The sequence below is a fragment of the Miscanthus floridulus genome, chromosome 6 (assembly GCF_019320115.1).
Source record: "Miscanthus floridulus cultivar M001 chromosome 6, ASM1932011v1, whole genome shotgun sequence".
Lineage (NCBI taxonomy): Eukaryota > Viridiplantae > Streptophyta > Magnoliopsida > Poales > Poaceae > Miscanthus > Miscanthus floridulus.
In genome coordinates this window covers 34,909,787-34,918,487 of record NC_089585.1, presented here as the reverse complement: position 1 = coordinate 34,918,487, position 8,701 = coordinate 34,909,787, and the positions used below count along the sequence as shown (strand labels likewise).

The window sequence follows — 8,701 nt, the reverse complement described above, 5'->3', positions numbered from 1 at the left end:
AACAAGAGCATAGAAGTTGGAAGTTTAGCAAGTTTGAAACAAAAATATAGAAGTTGGAAGTTTAGTCTTTCTAGCGTAGTGGAACTTATTGCCCTTCGTATTTTTTTTTTGCGTATCTCAGTTTTGGCATAAAGACCCTTGTAAACTTTAGTTGTGTATAGATATAGAGGCTAGATTTCAATCTATTTATCTAAAAAAAGTAAAGATATTAGCTTTAGCCCATCCAAATAGAAAGCTAAATAGGTTGGAAATTTTTTAACCAAAATTTAAACTAGTTGTTAGCTTTAACTAATAACTAGATCTAACTCATTCAAATAAGGTCTAAATCCGTCCTCTCTCTTTTTGTTCTCACTTCTCAAGCAAACGTAATTTATCGTCCTGTTCGCTTGGCTTATAAGTCGTACTTTTTTAAGCCAACGATTAGTATTTTTCTCTCACAATAAATCAGCCAACAGTATTTTCAGCCGTGACTTATCAGCCAAGCGAACCAGACATATATCTAGCTCATTCAAATAAGCTCTAAATCCGTCTTATCTCTTTTTTTTCTCAAGCAAAGGCTACATAACAAGGACAGATCTAATATCGAAGGCTCCCATATGAGTGAGGTCTGAGAAAGGAAAAAATCGAGATAAATCTTTACCGCAAAATTTACAGAGAGACTACTTTGAACCCACAATCTGACAGTAAGACAACCCTCATCACTACACCGGCCCTGCCCTTCAAACGCAATCTAACAAACATGAATAAAAATCCGACGAAATATATATATCGAGTCACCGTACCTGCTCGCTGTGGTGGTAATCGCTGCCAGCGGCGAGGTCACGGAGGCAGGCGTTCATGCTCTCGAGGTCGTCCTTGAGCTCCTGTATCTCCCGGCCGACGCCGCTGAGCAGCACGTACTTCTCGGCGAGGACGGTGCCGAGCTTGCCCAGGAGGATCCGCAGTACGCCCTCCGTGGAGCTCACCACGGCAGCCTCCATGATGTGGCTGCCTGCAGTCTGCTCTGCATCTGCTAGTCGCGGGCTCGGTGAACAGTCCATCATTGGGTTCATTACTTAAACAGGATCCCATCCCACCACAGCTTAGATTAGATTAGATACTCCTCTCTTCCGAGATCCTTCTTACTACTGGCCCTCCTCCGTATTAGTTTAGTGACAATAGGGCATCGTTTTTGTTAGAATTTCTTACTATTTATTTTGTTTTATTTTTATTTTTATTTTATTTTGCAGAGGGCGTGGTCCTACTGCATCGCCTTGACCAGACGAGACCAGGGATTAGCCCGGAGTTACATCACATGGCCTGGGTGCATTAGTCATGGGATCAGTGTTCTACTGTTCAAATACTATCCAGCTCACGCGCTCAGCACCGAATCTCTCTTCCCCAAGTCCCAACTGGCACTGTACTTGCTTAGTGACAGAAACAAAGCAACATGGCACCCTATTTCTTGTAGAGTACTACCAAGACTGTCTCCAATAACGTTACATACGCAAAATGCGTTGGACACAGTGTTTTTGCGTAGCCAAAACACCGGTCCAACAGAACACCCAAACACCGGACCCATTTTGCCTACTAGCCGAAGCGAAAGGCAAATACGCGTCTTCGACTGCAGGCGACGCAAATCTCTGCCGCGGGCGCGAGCTCCGGGCCGCAGGCGCGGCTCCGCCGGGCGCGAGCTCTGCCGGACGCGAGCTCCGCCGGGCGCGAGCTCTGCCGGGCCGCGAGCTCCGCCCGGCACGGCTCTGCCGGCCGCGGGCGCGAGCTCCGCCGGGCGCGGCTCTGTCGGCCGCGAGCGCGAGCTCCTTCCCCGCCGAGCGCGAGCGCGAGCTCTGCCGGGCCGCGAGCTCCGCGGGGCGCGGCTCTGCCGGCCGCGAGCGCGAGCTCCTTCCCCGCCGAGCGCGAGCTCCGCCGGGCGTGGGCTTCGCTAAGCGCGGGCGGGAGCTCCGGATCCGGCCGGGGAAGAAGAAGAAGGGGAGGGAGCGCCGGATCCGGCCGGGAGATGGGTTGGCCGGGGAAGAAGAAGAAGGGGAGGGAGCGCCGGGGAAGAAGATGCATTTGACGGTTGGAGAAGGCAAGTTTTGGGTGCCCTCTCCTTTTACTGTCCGTGACCCAAACCGCTGAATGGGTCTTCGTGCTGTTGGAGATAGCCTAAAGAACTTTAGCATGCATCTTCATGTGTTTAAGAGACCAGCCTAACTTATTAATATTTTTTCTCTCACGACAAATCAGCTACGGGTACCCTACTACCACGAATCATGTGCTCAAATGAGGAAAAAAAATAACATGGCTCACGTTTGTGCCTAAAGTTTTTGAAGTATGAACGTATATCAGATGCGCTAATATGATAATAGTGTGAATAAAGGTAACGATATACAAAATAACATTTACCATGATTCAAAACTGTAATAATAATACAAGAATGAAAAGACCAACATAAATCACAATGCTCACAAAAACTTGTACAATCACTAATGCACTACTCATATCAGTTAGCTCGTCATAGCACGCCGTGTCAATGAAGTAAGACATAATTAATTAGTACCCCAAATGCCGCGGCGTGGCACCAGACCGGAGGCGCGAAGCCAGCAGCAGCAGTTAGCGGGGGCGGACCTCGGTGTCGGCTAGCCTAGGCGGGAGGCCTGGGTTCCTGCAGGGGAACGCCCTGGGTCACTGGGTGGCTGTGGGCTCCGCCCTGGGTGGCTGCGGGTTCCAACTTCCAAGACGGGCGGGCGGGCAGCTGGCTGTGGCCGCGATGGCGGCGTGGGTGGTCGCGGAGGCCGCATGGACCCAGAGGACGAGCAACGTCCATCGCCGCCATCCATCTGCCGGCGCGCGCGCCGGCCACCTGTTGAAGCGACGCCCTCCGACTCTCAGACGACGAAGCAACGACGGGACGGGGCAGGGGAGAACGACGGACCGGGTGTGTGTGCCTAAGTTGGTAGATGTTTGGTTCACTGTCATACTTATGGCATGTCAAACTTTTTTAGCACTCTATCTCACATGTTGTAGACTTCTTTTTATGCCGAACCTTATCACAAGTATGGCTTCAATTTTGGCCGCCACACTTTCTTGGACAGACACAGTTTACCGAAGGTTAGGCGTGGCAAGTTTTGATCACCAACCAAATAGGCCTAGAGCAGAAACGAAGGAGTGAATCGAACTGGTGGGCCTAATTGAATGGGCTGGACGAAAAAATATCTAAAATTTAATCTTTTTATTATTAGGGATAGGAATAGATTTGCATGGTGTTTTGAGTTTTGAGGATGAGCACAAACAATTCTTTGATGAGCCAAACAGCTTGATGTAGTTGTGCAATGTTCAATACGACAGGAATATTGAGTGCACATGTTTTGAAAGTTTGTGATTTAGCTAATATAAAGATATTGCCAACATATTATGTGTTAAAAGACTACATCTGCGCACTTAGTTTTATAGTTAGCTCATATTTGATACTCTAGTTATCATCTAAATGTGTGATGAGACCGGGATTAAACTTTAGTCCCTGGATCAAACACTCTGATTGCTGTAAGGGGGTGTTTGGTTCACTCCTCACCTCCTAAATCTACTTCTATCTAGTCTCGTTTAGTCACTTTTATCTAAACACTATGACTAAATGAGACTAAAAAGTGCATTAGCCAACTAGTCACACAAGTATTGCTAAATGAGATTAAAGCCCATCTTTTAGTCTCACTTTTTAGTCACTTTGGATCAAACACCCTAATTAAAAGGCACTAAAAGATTTTTTTAGTCCACCAAACCAAATAGAGGAGTGATTAAATTTTAGAAGCTGAGGTGGTTAAACTTTAGGAGGCGTGAAACAAACACGCCCTAAGCCAAGTCTGATGTGCTGAAGGGCTAAATCTGATTTGAACCGTTGGATCTGAATTGAAGGGCTGGACGTTCACTTGAATCTCTCTCACGGACCCGTCTCCCGTCTCCCGCTCGGTCCCGCTCCCCACCTCGCCATCCCCGCACCACCCCTCCGCCCGGCCGCATCGTCGCCGCTGCTCCTCGCGGCCCGGCCCCTTGTCTCGCCGTCGCCGCCGCCCTCTCGGACCGGACCCTTGCATCGCCGTAGCCGCCGTTGGGGCCTTCTTGCCAGCGCGGGTGAGGAGGCGCCGGAATCTGGGCTGTCGCCGAGCCGTTTCGAGCCCTGCTCAACGGAAAGGAGAGTAGGAGACGGATTCGTGGGTCGTCAGCAGGCGCGGCGTCGACTTCATCGGGTGTTCGGCCGCTTTCGGCGCGCAAAGCTGACGACGCGTGCGCCCGCCCCCAGGGATGACCGGCGGTCGAGATCCGGTCCGACCTCGCTTCTTCGTCTTCCTCTCCAGCTGCGTGCCCCAGTCCGAGCTTGTCTTCTCCTTTATTTGACCACGATTCGTTTCAAAGCTCGCTTCCTAGCGAAGCCAGCTTCCAATCAAAGCGTGGTCAGATAAATCTACTACAAACAGGGCCTGCCTCAGTGGCCGATAGTGGCACGGGTTCGCGATTTGGCGGCAGAGTGCTGCGACGGCGGGAGGTAGTGTGCCGCCAGCACGGTGAACTGCCGCTCGTTGCTGCGGTACTCTATCGATCCCTAGATTTCCCAACGAATATGGCGGAGGCGGCTGCCGACTCCTCCAACTCGGTCGTCGACGGCGGCGGCGGTAGCGTCCAAAACGACTACCCCACCATTGACCCAACCTCGTTCGACGTGGTCCTCTGCGGCACGGGCCTTCCGGAGTCTGTCCTCGCCGCCGCCTGCGCCGCCGCTGGGAAGACGGTCCTCCACGTCGATCCCAGCCCGTTGTACGGCTCCCTCTACTCTTCCATCCCTCTCTCCTCCCTCGCCTCCTTCCTATCCCCTGAGGCCTCCCCGCCCACCTCGTCCGCGGCGGCCGCCGCCTCTGATTCGCGCACCGGCGTCGATCTCCACCGACGGAGCGTGTACTCCGATGTTGAGACGTCGGGGGCGGTGCCAGAGCCGGCGAGGCGGTTCACCATTGACCTGGTGGGCCCCCGGGTGCTGTACTGCGCCGATGAGGCAGTGGACCTCCTCCGGTGGTAGGGGGGACCTGGATCTTCCCTTTGTTAAGTTCCTCAAGAAACAGGGGCTTCCTCCCAAGATGAGAGCTTAAGGGTGTTCTGAATTGGTCGAGTATGTGCTATTTTTAGCAGCATGACTAAGATTGGGCTCTGTGTGGTGTTTGCAGGGTTGTGCTGTATGCGATTGCCATGGCGGATTATGATCAAGATGGTGCTGACCCTTGTGAGAAATTAATTACAACGAGGGAGGGAATCCAGACCATTGCTTTGTACTCCTCATCAATTGGGAGGTGAATTAGCTTGTCTGAACTTTTCCTTGTCCACTTTGGAAAACCATATATATCATATTATATAATGCTTTGTTTATTAATCCATCTTTCATTTAGCTTTGGAGATGTAATCTAACATGTAAAATCTTAAAATAACATAGCTGTGGCGGTATAATTTTACATCTTATTTTTCACCACACCAGGTTCGCTAATGCAAAAGGCGCTTTCATTTATCCTATGTATGGGCATGGTGAGCTGCCTCAAGCTTTCTGTCGCTGTGCTGCGGTTAAGGGCGCCCTATATGTAAGATGATCTTCACAAGTATGCGTGGCAATGATTTTTGTGTTCTAGCTTTGGCTATTGTTGTGACGTGATTTTAGCATCTTTCATCCCAATTATCTGTAATTGGTACATTGCTATTTGATTGCAACCCAAACATTTAGGAACAGTGATGTGGTAGTCATGGGCTTGACATCTCTCTGCTGGAATGGCATCTGACACCTTCTTTACTTCTTTCTTTTTAATAACTTGTGCCGGTTTCCTCATACCTAGCCTTAACAACACATTTTATTATTCAGGTGTTGCGGATTCCAGTGTCTGCACTTCTTATGGATGAGGTATGATAATAAACTAAAATCTATGGTGGCCATATTCCTGCAAATTTGTTTTTGCCTGATGTAATTATCATACACTGGATCCTTTTGAAGTCTTGCTTATTTCATCTTTATGAACAGCTTCTATTTGGTTACTAACCCAAAATAATTTATATTTTATTGATCAGGAAAAGAAGCATTTTGTAGGTGCCAGATTGGCATCTGGTCAGGATATTTTGTGCCAACAATTGATAATTGACCCGTCTTATGAGATTCCTACCTTGGATGTACCATTTGATGGTTCAGATTCTCACTCTCCAAGAAAAGTTGCGAGAGGGGTATGCATAATTAGCAAGTCTGTGAAACAGGGATCATCAAATGTTTTGGTTATTTTCCCTCCAAAATGTAAGGACAACTATTCTTTTACTTGTCTTTATGCCAGATCTTGTTGATGTATTGGTGATTTGTTTCTCTTTGTTGATCCCATACTCTTAATTTAGCACTAGAAGAGCAGCAGGTCGCAGCTGTTCGGCTTCTTCAGTTGAGCAGCAATCTCGCAGTATGCCCTCTTGGGATGTAAGCTATCTATCCTATCATCATAGTATGCATCAATGTAATTTTCTCATGTACTTGTTATATCTACCGGTCTACCGCCAGGGACCAGTATGTTCAAAATTGCCCTATAATGTAGGCAAGTAACTTACCTCACAAGCTAATCTCACTTGCAGGTTTATGTCATATCTGTCTACTCCCTGTACTGATGTCTCAGCCGGAAAGCAATGCATAAAAAAAGCAATAGATGCTCTTTTCAGTCCTCAGGCTTCAGATGGCTCAGAAGGCCATCTTGAGACAGCCAGTGAAAGCACTGAGGATGTGAAGCCAACACTAATCTGGAGCTGTGTGTATGTTCAAGATATCACACAGGTGCATTTCTATTTGTTATCAATATGGACTGTATTCATGTTGGTTTCAGTACTAGAAACGCATTGGCTTTTCAGGTTATATATATGTGTTTTTATATTTAAAGCATTTGGTGTCCTGTCTTACACTATCAGGAAAAAAATCAGGGAACATCCGGTTCTTTATTGTCATGCTCCATGCCTGATGAATACCTGGACTACAGAAACATACTGGGATCAACAAAAAAGGTATTACATTCTGTGGCCTTTTTCTGCTTCTTGTATGATGTACACATGTACCTGCATGAGAAATTAGGTCTGAAACTCTGGGTGATATGTACTTCTCAGTATCAGATGGTTATAACAATTTTCTTCGTAATGTACATCAAGAGTACGCTCTTTTGTGACAGCTTTAGAATGGATGATGCTTCATTTAAACCACTAGCTCTGTCCTGATGAATTTGTTTTCTTATTTTCATTTATAGTTATTCGCAAGTATCTATCCTGATGAAGAGTTCTTACCTAAAAAGTCAGCTCCTGTATATGCCGATGATGACTCTGATTCTGCAGAGTAAAACCATCTTTCTAGAGGTACGGCTTTGCATATGGAACTTTCACTAGGAGCTCACATTCTAACTTATTACATATGAAAATATTTTCTGATACTGAGACAATGTTTGCTCCTATGCAACATACAGCATATGGAAATATTAGTATCTTTGCTCATTGGAATATAAATGTCTTAACATGCTGAACTTTGTGCCATTTGTTCATATTGATGAAATTATCACCGGCTATAAATTTTGGTGATTAAAATTTTTTAACAATTTTTTTAGACTCCAGACCGATAGGCCCTGCTTTATAGAGAGCAACATTTTGCTGGGCAGACCAGCTTACAAAGGGTAGCATTAAGTTATACCATTACAAGTTTAAAACGGGATCTCTCTCTAAACTCCCTCTTCCTCAAACAAAACCTGAAAGATAAGATACCCAACATTGAATTCAAAGCTGACACACTCCCACTATAGCTAACAGGAGCTTCAGCTAACCGGCTGCAGGGATTATAGCCGATCCATCATGTCCTCCGTTACCCTTTGCACCCAGCCTTGTTATTCTGCCTTGAGGAGAATGCTCCATTTCTGCATAAGAATTAAAGCACGATGAACAACGACAATGGGTGAACTCACCGTTGCAGCCATAGAACAGTGTTTTTCTCTTACAACAAATCAGCTTCAGCCGACTTATTAGCCGCAGAAACCATCAGCCTGCGATACTGACAGCTTGGGATGCCTGGAATCTTTGTATATTGTCTTGAGAACAAGGCTGTGACCAATGCAAAATATGAAAGTGCTTATTGCTAAGAATCTGCTGTGTGGAACATATCCTTTGCGCACTAAATATATTTTTTCCCCAATACTGACAGGGCTTCATCATTTGGTTGGAGAACGCTGTCACTGAAGATGCATGAAGGCATCATCCTCTGCGTCGTGGTGTTCCTTGAAGTTCATGGGGCAAAAGAGCGTCGCAAGGGGAGCCTGTGGCCTGTGGGCTTGATGAACAGTTGTGCCGGATTTCCAATGTACAGGTGGCCACTGGCTGGTCATATATTGCATTAGTAGGAAACAGTTGGAGGGAGGGATGTGGTAGCATATTCACCAAATGCTGAGTGTAGTGCTCGGTGCAAATGGCCTCGTATGGACTCACAAACCTTGTTGTACACAGGATCACAGCAAATTGGGGATACATGCTGAACGCTCGATATAATTCCCCCAGTAAAGTAATTTGAACGAGAGAGAGGGTAAAAGGGTATTCAAAAGACTTCTTTTCTCCTGAGGGTAGTTAAACTGCTGAGTGTATTTTTGGACGGCGAAAGCGGTGCGCAGACTTCGTTTCCACAGTATATTTCTTTGTTTTGGGT

At 47.1% G+C, this 8,701-nt stretch overlaps 1 pseudogene; it reads left to right on the top strand.

Moving 5' to 3' along the window:
• Nucleotides 1-4,184: 4,184 nt before the first annotated feature.
• Nucleotides 4,185-8,601, top strand: LOC136455918 (rab escort protein 1-like; annotated as a pseudogene).
• Nucleotides 8,602-8,701: the final 100 nt, after the last annotated feature.